The 20,116-nt window shown below is 44.5% G+C and overlaps 1 long non-coding RNA gene across 1 annotated transcript in view; it reads left to right on the top strand.

Annotated features, from left to right (window-relative positions):
• The first annotated feature begins 3,436 nt into the window (after window positions 1-3,436).
• LOC146359796 (uncharacterized) overlaps window positions 3,437-20,116 on the top strand; it is a 22,301-nt gene continuing 5,621 nt past the window's right edge. The window contains exons 1-3 of the long non-coding RNA XR_014786775.1: window positions 3,437-3,592; window positions 8,242-8,341; window positions 16,912-17,035. This is a non-coding gene — a long non-coding RNA (uncharacterized LOC146359796). The remainder of the gene's footprint in view (window positions 3,593-8,241; window positions 8,342-16,911; window positions 17,036-20,116) is intronic.

Raw genomic sequence — 20,116 nt, 5'->3', positions numbered from 1 at the left:
TAGTCAAACCCCTGGTGCCCCTTCAGACATAGCTGGTAGGTGGATTTGGCTTGATAAGCCACAAGTAGTGCAGGCCTGTTTTAAGGCATAACAACAGTAGTAGTGTTGTGAAAGTGAGATGGATTCAAAAGCACAGCTGTAGGCATAGCATACGCTATGGTCAGGGATGTTGGTTGTTGCAGTCCAAAACATCCGGAGGGCGGCAGTTGTCCATCGAAGCTGATAAGACTAAGCAGAGCCTTTGAAATTGGCTCAGAGGTTTCAGAGACTTCACTTGATCTGTGGAGTGCCCTCAGCAACTGGCCTCTCTTTCTCATGAATGACCTTCAGGAAGTTGGCAAAGACCTTCCTTTTTAGGCAGGCATTCAATAAGTAGTTTTTAATGTGCTTTTAATCTGTCTTTTCAATATTTTAAATATATTGACAGCTGCTGTAGTGTTATCATCCACTGCTGTTTTTGTGTCTTAATGTTTATTGGATTTTGTTTAAAATTGTAAAGATGTTTTTAATTGTTAAATTCATTATTTGTATTGTTAGCCACTTTGCACTCCCAGGAGAAAAGAGCAGATTATAAATGTTTTAAAATAAAATGAATATAAGTATGTTTTTTCTTTCTGTTTTATAAACACGTTTGCAATTTCTTTTCATTTTCAAATGAGTATCTCACCTGAGCAAACTATACTATATTCAAACTGCAAAGAAGTGTGTTATGTACACTTCTTTGGGAGGAAAACCCCATTGAACTCAGTGGGATTTACTTCTAAGTAAGCATGCAGAGGATCAGGCAGTTAATCACTCATTTAAATATGTTTCTCCAGGCAAGCAATATTTTGCTATGCAAATGTCCAAACGAGCAAGGTAAAATGTCATCTACTGGCTTAGACATCAGATAGGGTGATGGATATTTAATAAAGTATCTGTCTGACTTAAGGACTTCCTGGGGCTTCTTCCACTGAAGAGACAAAGAAGTCTATTGATAGAGAGTTTTAAATTCCAGCGGAACAGTGTAGGCATTATCTTGAAGCTGAAAGCCTTTTGACTCTTTGGGGAACTATGAATGAAACTGAAAAGGGAACACGCAATGAAGGCTAAAAATGCGTTGCAAAGACTGCACTATTTAAAAAATTCTTCTCTTGGCAAGCACAGTTCACATGACTACATAAACACAAACAGGAAGATGTATAAAACTCCAACAGTTTCTTGCTGTTTTGAAAAGCTATGAGTTAAGATTTGCTGGGATTCTGTCAAAGTCTTCTTGAATAAGAATGTCATGATGTTCTTCCATAATACGCAGCAGCAGGGCTCAGAATAATTGTAAGGTTAGAATGCCCTCTGTAGGACTGACACAACACAGCTCACAGAGACGGTGAAGGGCAACCTGCAGCCATTGGCCTTATTTTATGCATCTCTCAGCCTGATTTCATGCAGGTGGGAGAGCCCAGAAGGAGAGAAGAAGGGCGGGAATGAGAAAAATAGAGAGAAAGCCAAAATGGATGGACAGAGCAGGAGGCAGGGATGGGGGGGTGGGGGAGTCCTCTGCAAGTGGTAAATTCAGATTGAGGTTTTTATATATATATTACTATGTTTGAGAATTGTGCATCACCTTGTGAAGGCTTTTATATCCTGAAAGACAGTTCAAAAATCTTTTAATATATAAATAATAATAGTAGGAAGCTCTGGCGTGGGCTGGTCCATGAAGTCACGAAGAGTCGGAAGTGACTGAACGAATAAGCAACAAGAAGCTTGTCTTTCTATGCTGGCTGCAGAGGAAGGGCTCCAATGCAGCCAGCATAGAGTTGCAGGCTACTTGCCTGTTAGTAGGCTAGTAAAAATGCCTTCTATCAGTTGGACTGGTGGAGGGGGGATGAAGTGACATCCCTCTGGCAGCTTGCTCGGTTTCCATGCTAGTTTCCAATGAAGGGGTTTTTCCTCCTCCACAGCTAGCATGGAAAAGAGTGGACTGGCAGAGGAGAGATGGAGAGACCTGTCCCTCCTCCACCAGCCCACTCGCTTGCCTGCATTGAATTCCTTCCTGGTCGCCTATGGAGACTAGGCCAGTAAGCACTCATAACTCTGTGCTGGAGTATTTACACTTGTGGAAAACCTTTGTTAATGGCCCTTTTTATTATATGATTACACTGATCCCTCTCTTTTCAGACTCCTCGAATTGCAACAGCAGGCTTTGTAGCCAACTTTGAAACCAGGATGTCTGACCAGAGGAGCATGGGTAACTATTTCAATGCTGAAACAATCGCATGAAGGGTTTTCTTTTTTTAATATTGGGGAAGTGGACTTGGGAAATAGTGTGTTTAACCATCCCTTCTCTCCCCCACCCACTGCCATTCCTCTGCTCCAAATCACACTCCTCCCAAAGCTGAAGTTAGTTTTGTAGGGGGAAACATTGAGGTACACACTGGAGAGCCAGTGTGGTTTAGTGGTAGAGTACTGGACTGGGGAGATTCAAGTCCCCACTTGACCATGAAGCTCACCGGGTGACTTTGGGCCAGTCACTGAGTCTCGGCCTAACCTCCCTCTTAAGGTTGTTGTGAGGATAAAATGGAGAGATGGAGGATCATGTATGCTGCCTTGGGCTCCCTGGAGGAAAAGGCGGTATATAATGAAAGAAACAAATAAACAAATACCAAAAATACTTTTCTACATGTCTGCATTCTTCATACGCTGATGAATGGCAGTGAGAATGGTAGCAGCCTTTCTCTTGTCAGAACAAACTCAACAACTTCCATTTCTACGGTTTATGTTGCATCCTTAGTCTTTTGTTGTTGATTGTGGTTTGGGGAGCAGGGAAAGAGGGTGCAAGATAAAATTATTAGTGGAGACAGGCCAACCTGTCAAGCACCCTAGCTCTTCCCTGAGTTGGCTACACTGGCTTCAAAAAAGCTTATCTTATATTATTATTGGTTATAATAACTGAAACACCAGATAGCAAACCATTGCGTCTTGAGGGACGGAAGTTAGAGAAATGTCATCAGAAATTAGGCCAAACTTCCCCAACCTGGTGCCGTGCAGATGAGCTGGCTGGGGATAAAAGGAGTTGCAGCCCAACACATCTGCGCGGCACCAGAATGGGGAAGGCTGGATTAGACTTTCAAGTGATTTCTCTGACGTGCTCATCAGTACCATAATTTCACACAAACACAAAAATGCACTGGAACATCAACACATGAGGATTTTATATTTAAAAAGTTAGATGAATCAGTCCTAAACAACCAGGACTGTAGTTATTCTTTGATTAATTAATGCAGACCACACAATGCCATCTCCTGTTACAGCGTATGCCCAGATGTTTGCACCACAACTCCAAGCATTCCTGACCACAGGCTATGCTGGCTGGGGTTGATGGGAGTTGTAGTCCAAAGCATTGGGAGGGCACTGGGTTGGGATGCGGCACGTACGCACACGCTTCTTGCACACGTCCGCCTCTGAACAGCCGCAGTTCAACAGGTGAAGCATCCCCGGCAACCGCTGCCTCGCCTGCACGCTCACACGCAGCGGCAACCGTGAGAAGGCCCAGGAGGCCGGCCAGGCAGCAAGGAAAGCGGCGCGGCGGCGCCTCGCGTTGTCCTCGCAGCAGGCAAGGGCGCCGCTGCTCCCGCCTCGGTGCTGGAGCCGACGGGGGCGGGCGAGGGGAACTTCCCGCTGCCGCGAAGCACAAACTTCGAGAGCTTCGCCCCTTCCCTCCTCCCGCCGTCGCCGCGAAGGGCGGCGCCCCGGGCGCTGGAGCCGAGGCTCTGGGAGAAGGAGAGGCGGCGCTGCGCCCACCGCGGGGCCCAGTTTCCGAAGGGGGCCGCCTGAGGCGACGCCTGCTCTTTCCCGCGCACGCGGGGCGTGGTGGAAGTGAGGCGAGGCGAGGCGAGGCGAAGCTCCTGCCCCCGCCGCGCGCGCCCGGCCGCCCGCCCGCCGCCCGCCGCCCCTCAGCGCCAGAAGCCCCCAGCCTCACCGGGGGGGGCTGCTCCGTCCGCCCGAACTCGCGGCGCCGCGCTGGGGCTGCCTGCCGCCGAGGCGCTGCCCCACACCCTCCTTCCCAGCCGGCCGCTGCTCTTCTCGGGCCGCCCCGGCCTTGCTCGGCCGCAGCCCCTTCCCCGCCCCCAAGCTGGGACTCGCGTCCGCTGCAGCAGACGGGAGCGCGGAAAGCGGCCGCCAAACGGCCGGGCCGCCTCCGCCGGAGCTCCGCGGGGCTGGGAGGGCGGCGGACCCAGGACTTGCCGCCTTGCTTCTTTGTTTACTTACTGGATGTGTAGCCCGCCTTTCTGCCAAAAATGGCACTCCGGGCGGCTTACAGTCACGAATAAAACTCGGCCGAAACAGCAATAAGAAGCCAATCAATTAAAACGCAATTGAAAACGCGGCAATAACAGTAAAAACAGCCTGCAGCTCAGCAGTCACCAAAGGCCCGCTTGAACAAAGCGGTCTTGGCCTGCGGGCAGAAAGGCAGCAGAGAGCGAGCCAACCTAGCCTCCCTCGTCAGGGAGCGTCGTTTTTCGGGTTCCCCAGGACTTCTCCTCTCCCAGGAGTCCTATGGCTTCAGCAAATGCACGACTAGCGGATGGTCAGCAAGAGAAGCGTTTCCCCTTCCCTGCAGCTTTCTACTGGAGGTGACTCCACCTGTTGAGCTTCTGCCTGTCATGCAGCTATTAAAACCACAAGAGTCTTGCTCCAACACGCAAATGTCACAGCTCTACTCACTTGCCTTTCACATATTTCAGCCTCTGTGTCCCATGTATTCAGGAAGGTTCACAGGGTTCCCCCAAAACTCAGAGTTAAAGCAGGTTTTGAGCCTGGGGTTCTGCCCCAGAACCTGTTTCCACTGTTTCGACGCAACCTTGGCATATCTAAATTGTGCCTCTGAGCCCGTAAAGAATCTCTTTTGTAAGTAACCCCAGGCAGGGTCTTTTTAAGACAGAGGCCCTGGGACAGAATGTTCATTAAAGGTCCCCCTATTTTGCACTGTACTGTGTGTCAATGTCATTTTCCCCCTCAGCTGGGAGGAAAAAACAAAATATGCATATAATCCTTCCAGAAAGCATCTGTATTTGACATCCAAAGCTGTATGTTTTTATTCATCAACAAATACAAACAACAACAAAGTTAAAGAAAATGTTTACACATAATGACAGACTACATTCAGTAACAAACAAGGTTGCTGTCAAATTTACCTCATTGTTTTTCTACTTTCTTGGCAACCAGTTCAGATATGCAATTATCAAAAGTAATTTATCTAAGAAGATACCATTTTATAGAGAACGGATAATGATGGCTTGTCTTGAGTACAGCATTATTGACTAAATCATTTTTAATAAAGGATAATTTGGAGAATGTTTTTTCTTCACATTTTGAAATGGGGAGAGTTAGATTACGGCAGAATGCTATGGAAAGCCTTTACATTTTATTTTTATTTTATTTATTAAATTTATTAATCGCCCATCTGACTGGTCACCCAGCCACTCTGGGCGATGTACAACCCACCATAAAACAATTTAAAACAATAAAATTTTACCATATTTTTTTTTTTTTTAAATACCCTAACCCACCCCAAATGCCTGCCTGAACAACCATGTTTTTAATGCACGACGGAAGCTCATTAAAGAGGGGGCATGACGGAGTTCCCTAGGGAGGGAGTTCCACAGAGTGGGGGCCACCACAGAGAAGGCCCTCTCCCTCGTCCCCACCAGTCTAGCTGTCCTGGCTGATGGGACAGAGAGAAGGCCATCCGAGGCTGATCTTGTTAAGCGGCCTGTCTGGTGTTGCTGGAGGCGCTCCTTAAGACAGGCTGGGCCGGAACCATATAGGGTTTTAAAGGTCAAAACCAACACCTTGAATTTGGCCCGGAAAACAACTGGTAACCAGTGCAACTCCTTCAGCACTGGAGTGATGTGATCTCGCCGGCGGCTGCCTTTAATCAGGCGAGCCGCCGCGTTCTGTACCAGCTGCAGCTTCCGAACCGTCTCCGGTTCCGAACTGTTTAAAACAGTAAAAGCAATAATTAAGTCAATAGCTACATATGCCTATCACATATAGTTTGGTGCAATGCATGTTTGGTGTCTGCCTACTTATCAGGAATGCCCCCTACCCTCCTATGCTCCTTTCTCACTTAGGGAGCAATACTATGCATCTTTAGACAGAAAAAAAGTCACTCAACTCCCAGCATTCCCCATCCAGCCATGCTGGCTTGCTAGGAGTTGTAGGACTTTTCTTGCCATGCAGAGGATTCCACCCTTAAATAGTTATGTGACATGTAAAAGCTGGAACAGAACAGGCCAGAACAGCCCCTTTATTATTATTATTATTTTAAAAAACCAACATCAGACACTCTGGCATGTGTTAGAGACAACTGAGAACAATATTTTAGAACAGAAACCCTTGAAAAACTGTATTATTATTACCCCCTTAATGCCCCAAACCCATCCAGAATGGAACGAAATGGCCCAGAACAGCCACTTCCAAATTAGCCAAATCAACGAAATTCACCAGTCCTACATGACTGTATTAATGGCAGAAAGCGAAGAGGATCTAAAGAGCCTCTTGTTGAGGGTGAAAGAGGAGAGTGCAAAAGCTGGTTTGAAACTCAACATTAAAAAAACGAAGATCATGGCATCTGGCCCCATCACTTGCTGGCATATAGAAGGGGAAGAAATGGAAGCAGTGACAGATTTTACTTTCTTGGGCTCCAAGATCACGGCAGACGGTGACTGTAGCCATGAAATTTAAAGACGCTTGCTCCTTGGGAGGAAAGCTATGGCAAACCTAGACAGCATAGTAAGAAGCAGAGACATCACCTTGCCGACAAAGGTCCGTCTAATCAAAGCTATGGTTTTCCCAGTAGTAATGTATGGCTGTGAGAGCTGGACTAGAAGGAAGGCTGAGCGCCGAAGAATTGATGCTTTCGAACTGTGGTGCTGGAGAAGACTCTTACGAGTCCCCTGGACTGCAAGGAGGTCAAATCAGTCCATCCTAAAGGAAATCAACCCTGACTGCTCATTGGAAGGACAGATACTGAAGCTGGAGCTCAAATATTTTGGCCACCTAATGCGAAGAGAAAACTCTGGAAAAGACCCTGAAGCTGGGAAAGACTGAAGGCAAAAGGAGAAGGGAACGGCAGAGGATGAGATGGCTAGATAGTATCACCGATGCAATGAATATGAACTTGAGCACACTCCGGGAGAGAGCGCAGGACAGGAAGGCCTAGCGTGCTATGGTCCATGGGGTCACGAAGAGTCGGACATGACTGAACGACTGAACAACAACAACACATGACTGTATGGGAGGGACACAATTAGCCACAAAACTTCCACAGAAACCACGTTCAGGTACCCTTTCCAGGCAATAGTCTGCATTCTTGAAAAATGGCCCAGAACGGCCACTTCCAAGGGAGCCAAATCAACTAATTCACATGACTGTAGGGAGGGATGCAATAAGCCACAAAATTTCCAAAGAAACCACATTTGAATACTGGTTCCAGGCAATAGCTGACATTCTCAAAAAACAGTTCAGGACAGCAACTTCCACATGAGACAACTCAACCAAATTCTCCAGTCATACATAACTACATAGGAGGCATGCAGTAAGCCACAGAAACCATGTTTGGACAGATACCCATTCTGGGCAATAGTCTGTATTCCAGAAAACAACCTGGAACAGCAACTTCCAAGTGAGCCAAATCAACCAAATTTATCAGCCAGGCATAACTGCATGTGAATGATATCATAAGCGATAAAACTGCCATAAAACCATGTTCCAGTACCTGCGTCGGGCAACAGTCTGTATTTTGTAAAACGGCCCATAATGGCAACTTCCAAGTGAGCCAAATCAACCAAACCCACCAGCCACACATGACTAGGTGGGAGTGATACAATAAGCCATAAACAAATATTACCACACAATATTCGAATTAAAAGTCATCTTTAAAGTATATTACAATAATATAACAATCAAATCCATCTCAAAAATTACCAACATGTGTCTTTAACTTTTAGCTCTACCAAGTAAAATTTGACATCATCAAATTAATTGTGTCTATTATTAAACCAACATAATTTATATTCAATATTTTTTTTTGAAGCCTGCTGATTTAAGATCAGAGTTAAAGCTATCTCATGTTTGCTCAAGATCCACAAATCTAGGAAATTAGAAGCTAAATCTGATGCCTTAACTGACATGCCCCATGACATTGTAAAATGTCAGGAATTACGCCCACTTACAACTGCTTTTCCACATTTCTCCTAGGTCTTTCAGGCCTAAATCCACATGAGGAGGATGGAGTGTCTGGGACCAGCAAGGAAGCATCTGAGGCTGAGCCTTATTCTATTGCCAGAGGAATCCCCCTGTGAGTTGAGCCAGGCCTGTTTGTTATTTACATCAGTAGCTGGCAGCATGGGTTAAACAATTAGAGGGAGACCACTTAGCAGTACCACTAGATGCTTCATAAAGCAATACAGGACCAGAAGAACATTGCTGGCCAAGGAAAAGTGTGGGTGCATGAAGTGAAATGAAATGGGCGCACATAGGGTGTGAATTCATGTTCAGTGTAACATGAATATAGTGTGAGATACTATCCTTGCATGTCCTTTCCCCACCACACAGAAAGTAAGAGCAAGGATTGGGGCCCTTGTACTGCATTTCTCCTTTCAGAAAGGTGGTGTGAGGTCCTGATCCTTCTGCTCCCCCCACCTATCCCCACCCCTCCCAAATTATCTGAGGGTCAGACTTCAAGTTACTGTAAAAATGTAGCTAGGTTTTCTTTCTTTTTTACTCAAAAGTAAGCTCATGGGATCTCATATGGATCAGGATCCTAGACTGGTGCGTAGGGGCCTTTAACCCTTTCCCCTATGCCTGCAATTTACATTGTAACTGCATGCCTTTTTGGCAATGTAAATGGGAGGCATGGGTAAGGGATTTATGAATTGTCTTAAATCTGTTCCGTCGGTATTTTGTGGATTATCTGGCATCTTTCTTTTTATTGTCCACTCATTGACAGAACTGGATCTTTTCTACAAGAATTTCATTCATTTACAAATTCACATTAGTGCACTTGTATGCATGCACATGTGTGCAAGAGCGCATTTGCACAAATCCCCACAAAAGCAAAAAAATAGACAGTCAGTCTGGTTATTGGAATATTGTTTTTGTGGAGGTTTTATGGCTAATTGCATCACTCCCATCCAGTTATGTGTGAATTTGGTTGATTTGGCTTATTTTGAAGTTTCCCTTCTGGGCCATTTTCCATAATATGGACTGGAATGGATACTGGAACATAGTTGTGGAAGATTAGTGGTTTATTGCATCCATCCCATGTAGTAATGTGCGACAGGAGATTTTGTTTGATTTGTCTCACTTAGAGGTTCCCATTCTGGGCCATGGACTGTGTATTGATCTAGGGTTCTGATTCTGTCAGATCCAAGTCATCAATCAGATTCTTTTGGTTACCAAGATGAAACAAGCCACTTGTGGAAAAAGCTGACAGTTTATTGATAGAAAATGGATTCAGAATATATGTGTGTATGCAAAGAAAGTTCACACCTCCCTTCAGGCAACAGACAAAGCAGTTGCCACACCCTATCTGGGTCCCCAAGGCAGACAAAGGCCATTCCTCAGAACCACAAGAAGTCTCCACGTTGGTTGTGTGCACATTGCCCATTGAATCAAGAGTGAAGATCAAAACTAGCCTGCTTGCTTTTATAGGTTTCTCCCTCTGCTTAGGAGCTGACAGGGAGAAGCACACAGAAACACACTCTCCTCCCAGAAGGGGGGGCAGGGGAGCTGTCACCCCCAGGAAGGTCCTTGAAGCATTTTAGCCTGGGAATCCAATTGCCTTTCTTAAGATAGAGCCTCTAGCATTCCTGCTTAGGAGTGAAATCCTCCCAACTCATGAGTGAGAGAAGCCATCCCTCTATGAGAAAAGGGTGAGGTGACCAGCCATATGCACATGCACAGTTGTTGACGTACAAAACTGCACTTGCTTGATACCAATTAAAAGTATGTGAAAGGCTCACTGTAGAAGCCCCCCCCCCCCCCATCATGGGGCCTTTAGCTAAAGCCTGCTAAAATCTACTGACTATGTTAAACTATATGGGTCTCTATGCATTTGGGAACTCTGTGGAGTCCACAGTTTCTGCTCACTAACCACCTCACTACAGACTGTTCCCTGAAAGAGGCACATTAACATAGCTTTGTAGAGGTTTTATAGCTTATTACAGCACCCCCAAATAATCATGTGCAACTGGTGAATTTGGTTGGCTTGGCTCACTTGGAAGTTGCTGTTCTGGGCCATTATCCAGAATATGGACTATTGCCTGGAACAGAAGTCCAAATGTGGTTTCTATGGACGTTTTGTAGCTTATTGCATCTCGTCCATGTAGTTATGTGTGACTGGTAAATTTGTTTGATTTGGCTCACTTGGAAGTTGTTGTTCTGAGCCATTTTTTGAGAACGTCGACTATTGCCCAGAACACATATCAGAACATGGATTTTATGGTAGTTCTGTGGCTCATTGTGGCCTTCCCATACAGCCATATGAGAAAACGTGCATTTGATTGATTTGGCTCACTTGGAAGTGGCTGTTCTGGGCCATTTTCTAGAATATGGACTTTTGCCCCAAACAGGTATCCAAATACAGTTTCTGTGGACGTTTGTGGCTTACTGCATCCATCTGTGGATGTGGAATGTGTATTCAAATGTGGTTTCTCTGGACATTTGGGGCTTATTGCATTTATCCCATGTAGTTATGTCTGGCTGCTGAATTCAGTTGATTTGACTCACTTGGAAGTTGCCCTTGTGGGCTGTTTTTCAAGAATGTGGACTATTGCCTGGAACAGGTATCCAAATGTGGTTTCTGTGGACGTTTTGTGACTTATTACATGCCTCCCATGTAGTCATGTGTGAATTTGGTTGATTTGGGTCACTTCAAAGTTGCTGTTCCAGGCTGTTTTTCAAGAATGTTGACTATTGCCTTGATTGGATATTAGAACGTGGTTTCTGTGGTAGTTTTGTGGCTCATTGTGTCCCCCCATACGGTCATGTGGGACTGGTGAATTTGGTTGATTTGGCTCATTTGGAAGTGGCTGTTCCAGGCCATTCTGTTCTGTTCCGGATGTGTTCTGGGCATTAATAATAACATAGTTTTTCAAGGGGTTCTGTCCTAAAATATTGTTCTCAGGTGTCTCTCACACATGCCTTAGTGTTTGGCATGGCTTTTTTTAAACAATAAAGGGCCCATTCTGGCCTGTTCTGTTCAGTACTGGCTTTTATACCATCCCAATAGTTATAGCTTACAGAAGCAAGTACTAAAAAGCTTAAAACTCTGGGAGAGTGGGGAGTCAGAAAAGCCCGTAAAAGAGAGCAATCCTCCCAAACCATAATAAATATGCAATCCCCCTTAGCTAGTTCTATAAAATAATTAGAGGAAGAAATTATTTCAAAGTTAAGGAGCACTCTAGTTCTCAACCTACTACACCAGGTGCAGGTCAGCCATTTTGCAAGCCCATGTTCCTTGCATAAATTGCTAACACCCTGGAAAGCCCATCGCAATCTGATCTCCTGGCAAATGGAGCAGGAGGGGAGAAAGTTTTTAATTTATTATATGTATTTATATCCCGCCTTTTTCCCAATACTGGGACTCAAGGCAGCCAAGAAAGAAGTGGACCAAATAAATTCAAGAGGAAATGGAATGGTGAGAGTTCCCCCTTTTTATAAAGTCCAATGATCTATTGGTTTCCCCAACATTATAAACTAGTGTATTTCACATAGTCAAGGTGTATAATGTGTTAAGTAGTTTCCCCAGCTGGAGTCTCAAGTAAAGCTCCATGCCCTGCTGTAGCAAAGATGATTTGTTGTAAAACCTCTATTTTTGAGGGGAATGAGGCAAGACTATATGAAATATAGGGTTTACCAAGGACTGAAATATAGACTAAATGAAATATAGGGTTTACCAATGGCCACCAATTTGGATGGCTTTAAAAGGGGGTTAGACAAATTCCTGGAGGAAAAGGCTATTAGTGGCTACTAGTCCTGATGGCTATGTGCCACTTCCAGTACCTGAAGCAGTATGCCTATGTACACCAGTTGCTGGGGAACACGGGTGGAAGGTGCTGTTGCGCTCATGCCCTGCTTGTGCGTTCCTGGTCAACAGCTGGTTGGCCACTGTGTGAGCAGAATGCTGGACTAGATGGACCCTTGGTCTGATCCAGCAGGGCTCTTCTGACGTTCTTATGATGGATGTATTATACCTTTGTATTATGGTGCAGTCTTCCAAGTTGCAATCTCACCATAGTGGAAAAGACTGTAACCAGGTGACCTGGGTGCGTGCTTAGTTTGCTTTCCAGGTGCTTCTGTTCTTCCATCTTGTGCTTCTTGGTCTTTAAACCAGGCTTAGATGGGACAGCCCTTCTAATGGAGGATGCCTTCAAACAGAGGCCTTTTCTCTGACAGTCCTTGAAATACAGAGCTCTGTAAAGTAGGACATATGGCAACCCTATGGAGACTGAATACAATGGAGGTTATTTATATCTAAGTATCGTGCTAATAAACAGAAACCCAGAAAAGACATTGCACCAGAAAATGCTGTTGCTGTTGTGCTGAAGGTCAATTACACTAGCACAGCATAATTTACATTAACACTAGTGCCAAATGGATACAGCCCATTATTGGCAACATGCTTGTGCGTTGTTTTATTTTCTTATTTGAAACACATGCTTGTTTGTACATTTTATGAATGATTCATACTTGGATATTTCTTATAAATAGCTCACTACAGGAAGATTGCAGTAAATTCTCAGTACTTAATTGTTCTACTTCAGCAACACAATCCTAAGTGAGTTTATTTGGAACTAAGCCTCACTGTGTTCAGCTAATATTAACCTACGTTAACCTGTGTTAATTCTGTCCTCCTTGCTATGCAGATGTATCACCAGGATGCAATCTGTAGTGTGTGTGTGTGTGTGTGTGTGTGTAAGTAAATGTACCAGATTACTAGACTCTTTCATCCATCCACCAAAGTAGTACACCCATGATATTTGCCATAAAAGCTTATGCCTCAATAAAATTGTTCATCTAGGACTCTTTGTTGCTTCTAGAATAGATAAGGATCTATTAGGGCGCAATCCTATGGGGATAAGTGGCCACCTCTGAACTTGGAGGCGACCGCCTATCCAATGCAGGGCAGGAGAAGTGCGGAGGGGATCATCCCCTCCGTGCTCCAGCTGCCCTGCATTTGTGTCAGGGTTCCCCTGTTGCCTACTGAATACTCCAGTAGCCAAAATCAACACTCAGACAAAAGGGCTGCTTTCCAAGGCTTTAATTCCATTTATCTTAATGAGGCATACAGATGCTAATTGCTTGAGACCTAGAGAAACTACACAGGGACAGCCATCTAGGAGTTTCTAAGGGTTAGGACATCAGTTGATCTCTGTTTGGGAAAAACGTGGCAATTCTCTGAACTTAAGGGGTGGGAGGGGAAGAACTCCCCCTCTCCCGTGATGCTTCTGGACACAGCTGTTGATGCTGAGCCAATCGGGCTGAGTGCCAAACTCGGCCCCTGCGATCTCTCGCTTGTGCCTGCGTCTGTGCCTCGCATCTAAAAGTTCAGGTTGTCCCTCTCTTTCCACGCCTGGTTCACTGTCGCTCCCAGGGATGTAAGAAGGGGGGGGCTCCCCCTCCAGCTGTGCCTCTGAAATCTGAGAGAGTTCCTCCCTCACGAGTTGTCTCTCCTTCTCAGAATCAGAGCTGATTTGGGACTCTTATGGGCTCAGATACAACCCTGACCATTTGTGGCTAGACAGTTGATTTTGGCTGTCTAGCCGCAGGAAGACAGAGCAGGTGAAGCGGGTGCCGGATGACACATGGGATATGTTGTACTGGCATTTCTGCTCTCCCCGCCCTGGAACGCCCCGTTTTCGCCATTCTGTGCACCTCTTCCAAGCACAGAGTGCGGGCCCATTCCGAGCTGCCTGCAAGGCAGCACGGGAACGGGGGGGGAGATCAGTTCTCAGGGAACCGACCCTGGAGCGTGGGCTCCAAGGTCGGTTCCCGGAAATCGACATATCCTATGGCTGTCTAGATGATGACTAGAGGCCATAGGATTGCTCCCTTATTGTGATATTTTATATCCTCTCAAGACATTGTACAACATTTGTTATACATTTCCCACTAAAATGTCTTTCTAATTATGTTATCACTATTATTCCACTATGGTTAAGGATCAGGCTATTTTCTAGTTATTCTGTTCAGCTTTCCAGTACACTAAAGAGATTTCTCCATGAATTAATTGTGCAGTTTGATGTCTTTTGTAAGACATAGATAGGTCTCTGAAGATCTTGTTACTTTATATACACCTCAGTAAATTTGTAATTGTTTACTGCTCATCGATTGCCAGCCATAGAAACCCAGGAGTATATTTATTACCACTAGGATGAAAGGAAGAGAGAGGATTGCAGTTCAGGTTATAGGTATATTCTACTCTTTAACTGCTGCTTAAAATTTTTCCACTCTATCTGGGGTGCAATATGAGGGGCCATAGGAAGTGGTGTGTTGATCCCCTAGCAGAGAGGGAGGCCCTCTGGCCGGATAGCACTTATGCAGCCAGAGGCCCCCATATGCCTGCTGAAAGCTCTGCAGGCGTAGATGTTCCACAGTTGTGGGGTCCAAAACAAGTCATATCACAGGCAGCCAAGGATCCACAGGATCTTAAGCCCGCTCATTTTCCCTGACATGCCACAAAAAAAGCCCACTGGAGAAAGTGCAAGGGATGATTTAAAAAATCAGCCCCTCTTACCTCCTGCCCTTGGTCCAGCAATAAGATTGCTCTTACAGTAAACCAAAAAACTGATGAGTTGGAAAGCCTAGATTCGTTGTTTCATAAAATGTGGAAAATATACAAATGTGTCTAAATGGTTCAGGTTTTCAGCATTACTGGCCTATGGCAGGTAATTTTCAGCTCTATAGTTAGAACAGCTTTGAAAAGCAAACTCTACGCTAGCATTGGGTAAACTGGAATGATGAAGCATCTTTAAACTTCATTTGCATAAAAGCTGGTGAGAAGGGAACTGGGTTAGACAGTACTCCTACTCAGCCTCCTGATGTCGTGTCTCCATGTAGCTCAGTCAAAGGCCCCCAGGAACACAGCATGAACACCTGCAGCACAGAGGCCTCCACATGTACAACTGTGCGTGGATAGGCTTCCAAGCCATTTATAACCCTGCGTAATCAGCCCTGTTCCTGCTCACGTGGTGAGGAATACTAGTTTAAAGAATGCCTGAATAGGACTAGTCTGTCTTCAGCTTGTCAAACCGCAGGCTTAGGAGACCTCCATTTATTTATATGATGTGGATAGTGCCCCATTCTCTCCGGAGAAATAACTTATGGTGACTATTATATGTAGTATCTGTGAATGCGGAAAGGTTCTCAGGCAGGCTGAAGCAGAACACGCAGCAGAGGACATTATCCACAAGATGTCAGTGTTGAACTGCATCAAGCGCTATTGCTGTCCTGTATACTTGAAGGCAACTTGAAAAAAGTGCTTGAGAAATTAGTTTTGAAGGCACTTCCCCCTGCCCCCCAAGACTATGTAATCTCTGTATGTTTAATTAATTTTTAAAAAATTACATTCTATGTAAGAATTTAAGACTATCATTTTTACATTTTTTGCCCAGTTTGGGCTGCAGTGGGTTGTAATGATTGGAAGAGACCCATAGTGCATTGAAATGATGAAGGAACATTGTGGGAAAGATGCAGAACAGAAAATGCGTATAACATGTTGAATAAATTTTATTATGCAGATTTCACTTAAGAATAGGGTCCTGGAGCCCTGATAGTATTCAACTACATATTAGTCACCAACATTTTTCTCCATTTACCCTATCAGAAGCTATGCAACAATAAGGGCACAATCGTATCCAGATAGGCAGTCAAACTCTGAGGCAACCGCCTATCCAAAGCAGGGCAGGAGAAGTACAGAGGGGATCGTTCCCTCCATGCTTCTCCTGACCTGCATTTTCAGCTAGACAGCCGATTGCGGCTGTCTAGCCATGGGAACACGGAGTGGGGAAGAAGGCTGCTGTACGACACATTGGATATGTTGTACAGGCATCTCCGCCCTCCACGCCTCGTAATACCCCCAGTCATGCCCCTTTTCAGCTGCTCCACGCTCCTCTTCCGAGCACAGAGGACGAGGCTGTTCTGCACTGCCTCGGTGGCAGCGTGGAAGTGGGGGGAGGTTGGTTCTCTGGGAATCGACATCGGAGCATGGGCTCCAAGGTCGGTTCCCGGATAACACCATAGCCTATGGCCGTTTAGCCTCTGTCTAGCAGCCACAGGATTGCTCCCTAAGACAATGAACTGTTGGGGTTTAATTACTGGGTCAAAATATCACTGTCCCCCTCCTTTTCTGCCAGTGGCAACACTCATACTACCTTATTGCTTTATGTGTGTTCCGTTTTCATTCCATGTACAATAGTTAGAAAGTCAGTCCATGGATATTTCAGAATAATGTTTTAAAGAACAATGACAAGTGCACATTCTTTCATGGAAAATCATCATATTTTCACTATTTGGCTGCATTAAATAAAAAATGAATGCACAAAGCTCATGAAAACAAAATTACCATGTCCAACTGTCTAAAAAGGTTCAGCTATTGGGCAGTATAGAAATGTAAAAAAATAAAAATACAATAAAAATATATTAAAAGGTAGACGTCAACACTTTCAGTAACAACAAATTATCAAGGGAAATATTATCATTGTAAAGTATTTAACCGTTTACATTTTAGCTTAAATCTTGTAAATGAATGCATATAACAGCCTACACTAACTGTTAAAATAATTCTCAAGAGCCTTAGAAGACTGGCCATTGATATCATTCTTGAGAGTGGCCAACAGTATTTCTCTTTTCTTTTTTATGGTACAGGTGTTCACGTGGCTACTGCCACAATGCTTCATTGTTAATTCCTGAAAACCTTCATCCAGAGCTATGGAAAACATGACTCATACATTACCCAAACGTACAACTAGATGGCAATTTAGCAGAAGAGGTAAAAGTTATTCATCTATATTTCCCATTTCTCTTAAAACATTTCTTTAAAATTGACCTATCGATTGCTTTTTATAGTACAAGGCTGTATAAATACAACCACTTGCCTCCTCACCACTGTTCTGAGTCCCTGCAGATACCCACACGAGTTCTTCCTGTCAGAAATAGAGGTGAGTACTTCCTGAACATCCAGGAAGAACGAACACTGTGGCTTCCTAAAGATTCATCACTGCCCTTAATGGCAAGCAGGGCCCAAACAGGGCAGGGGTCATGAGGAGGTTACACTTTACCTGGACCCAAAGATCCAGCCCCCCCTCCCCGAGCCTGAGCTGCCCCCATTACTCCGAGGACAAAAATGAGGGTAAATTACAGACAATGCTGAAGCATATATATGGAAACTTATTTCTCTGCATCTATGTAACTTTCGTTGGTGGCTGCGGTGGCTTAGTGGTTAAGACGCTGAACTGCAGACCGGAAGGTCAGCAGGACAGCAGTTCGAGACCCGAGTGCCGCGTGACGGAGTGAGCTCCCATCTTCAGTCCCAGCTCCTGCCAACCTAGCAGTTCAAAAGCAAGAAATTGCAAGTAGATAAATAGGTACCGCCTCGGCGGGAAAGGTAACAGCGTTCCGTGCACCTCGGTGTTCAGTCATGCCGGCCACATGACCACGGAAGTGTCTTCGGACAGCGCTGGCTCTTCGGCTTAGAAACAGGGATGAGCACCGCACCCTAGAGTCGGACACGACTGGTTGGGGACACCTTCACCTTTTTATGTAACTTTCGTCCAAATCTTTGAGATTTGCTGAAGCTAATCAGAAGCAGCGTTAGAGCAGAACCAGCAGCATTCTGAACAGTGACTTGCCAGTCCAGGCCCTACTCTTGGACAGAAAGCATGTGCTTATACAGTTAAAGTAGGATGTGTCGTTTGATAGAGAGTTGCGCTTCCCTATGTGAACATGCTCTTTCAAGAACTGCCAGTCCCAGGGTTCCTTGTGCCTAGGCAGGAGGGAGTGACAAAGCAGTGTAATAATCATCAGAGACAGTGGGAGCCAATGCCGCTAATAGGATTTACAGGCCTAAAATGTGTGTGTTAATGTCTAGTTCACAAGTATCCTACAGATCTTTCTGTGAATTTTCCTTGTGAAATGCTGTGTCTGAAAAAAATCTTCAAGTCTACTTTTGGGAAAAGACTCTTATTCATCTACTCCCAGATACCTTAAGATCGTCAGTGGCCCTTCTCCATGAGCCCCTGCCAAAGGAAGTGAGGCGGGTGGCTACTAGGAGAAGGGCTTTTTCTGCTGTGGCACCCCGGCTCTGGAATGAGCTCCCTAGTGAGGTTCGCCTGGCACCTACATTGTATTCCTTTCGGTGCCAGGTGAAGACCTTTTTATTTTCCCAGGCATTTTAGCATTCTAAATTTTTAGCTTTGCTGTTTTAAATCTGTATTTTAAACTCCTGCACTGCTGCTAGGTTTTATTGTGGTTGTATTGTTATAGTGTGGTTTTAATGTTCTATATATTTTAAATTGTTTTATTGTGTGCTGTTTGGTTTTAATTTTTGTGAACCGCCCAGAGCTTCGGCTATTGGGCAGTATAGAAATGAATAAATTAAATAAAAATAAATTAAATAAGATTAACAAAAACTACTGCAAGTAATTATCAGTGAAGTGTGCATACCTTTAGTTTATATACTACCAGTGACTTGGCAGAAGCTGGAAGAAGTGTCCCATCAAAAACTACTGTTGTTCTACTATGGGGCAAGAATGGTTATGCCAGCTAGCATTTTTGTCAATGGAAGGTGAACTTGCAAGAGAAATGGACTCTGGAGAGTTAATTAATAATTTTGCAATGAAAAGGGCCAGAAAATAAAGTGTTAAAGGGGATTGTTTGCAGCTGCGTTGGTCCAGTAAAATAAATAAAACATTCCCAGAATAATACCTTGGGACCAACCCAAAAGTGACAAGATAGTTAGCAAACTTTGTAGAACTCTTCTTCAGGCTGGATGTTGTTTTAAACAAAAATAGCTAAAAGTGATGGTGTTTTGGACCAAGGCGGGAAAGTCCCAGTGTGGGTAGTAGTGTAATTTCAGAAATGTAGAAATAGGGATTTAGAAACTTCTCTTTTATGACTCATGAAAGGGATGGGATTGTGGTATGTGTGTAGGGGAGGGGGGGGCATGTTTCAAGTTTGTACTGGGTTCCAAAGAATGTTTGGGCCCTGATGCCAAGGATGGCATTCCAAGGTAGGGCAGTAGGAAAGATGATAGTTTCTATAACTATAACATCTATTATGGCAGCTGGTGCTTCTTTGGCCAAAAAAATACATTTGAAGTTTCAAACTATTGCTAGAAGGCAGACAAGAAACCAACACATTTGTTATTTTATATCCTTGACATCAGTAACATCAGTGTCATCCTAAAATTGTGTGTGGCTGGAAACTATACAAACTTTCCATGTTTCTACCTAGATAGATAATGACCCAGTTCACACGTCACGACAGCTGGTTGTTTAAACCATGGGTTGTTTGTTACTGTGTGGGAGTGAGCAAGCAAACACACTGCTTCCCAACCACTCACCACTTCTGCTTTGATAAACAACCCAAGAAGCCCCCATTGTGGAACTTTTCCATTCACTTTGAACTTTCTGTCCCAGTTGGGCAAAAAGTGTGAAAGGGGCAGCTTCAAACCCTGACACTAATTGGGTACAAAATATGATTTTAGGGCTGTATCTTTAAATGTGTCCTAGCAGAAAGCTGTAGGAAACGTTGCGGAGAACGTCTCGCTCAAAAGGCTGGGGGGTTATTGCCTACAGAAAAAATGGCACAATAATCGGCCTCACTTCATGGCCTAGGAAGCCCAGTTTATGTTTATCCAAGCAGAACGGCTTCCCTTGTTACATTGCTAAAATATAGGGGCACTGAAACATTTCTACGCAGCAGAAAAACTGTCCATCATGAATCCAGGAGCCGCTTGGCAATACCTGTCATTTCCCAGATAAACCTTTCAAAATTATATTTGTAGATATGAGAATAACTTCCAGGTATACTTACATGACTTACATGAAAGCAGCCCTAGATTGGAAATAGC

The sequence above is a fragment of the Heloderma suspectum genome, chromosome 1, assembly GCF_057233095.1.
Source record: "Heloderma suspectum isolate Gila_16-S chromosome 1, 16-S_ref, whole genome shotgun sequence".
In the NCBI taxonomy this organism is placed as follows: Eukaryota; Metazoa; Chordata; class Lepidosauria; order Squamata; family Helodermatidae; genus Heloderma; species Heloderma suspectum.
This window is presented reverse-complemented; position numbering and strand designations above follow the sequence as displayed.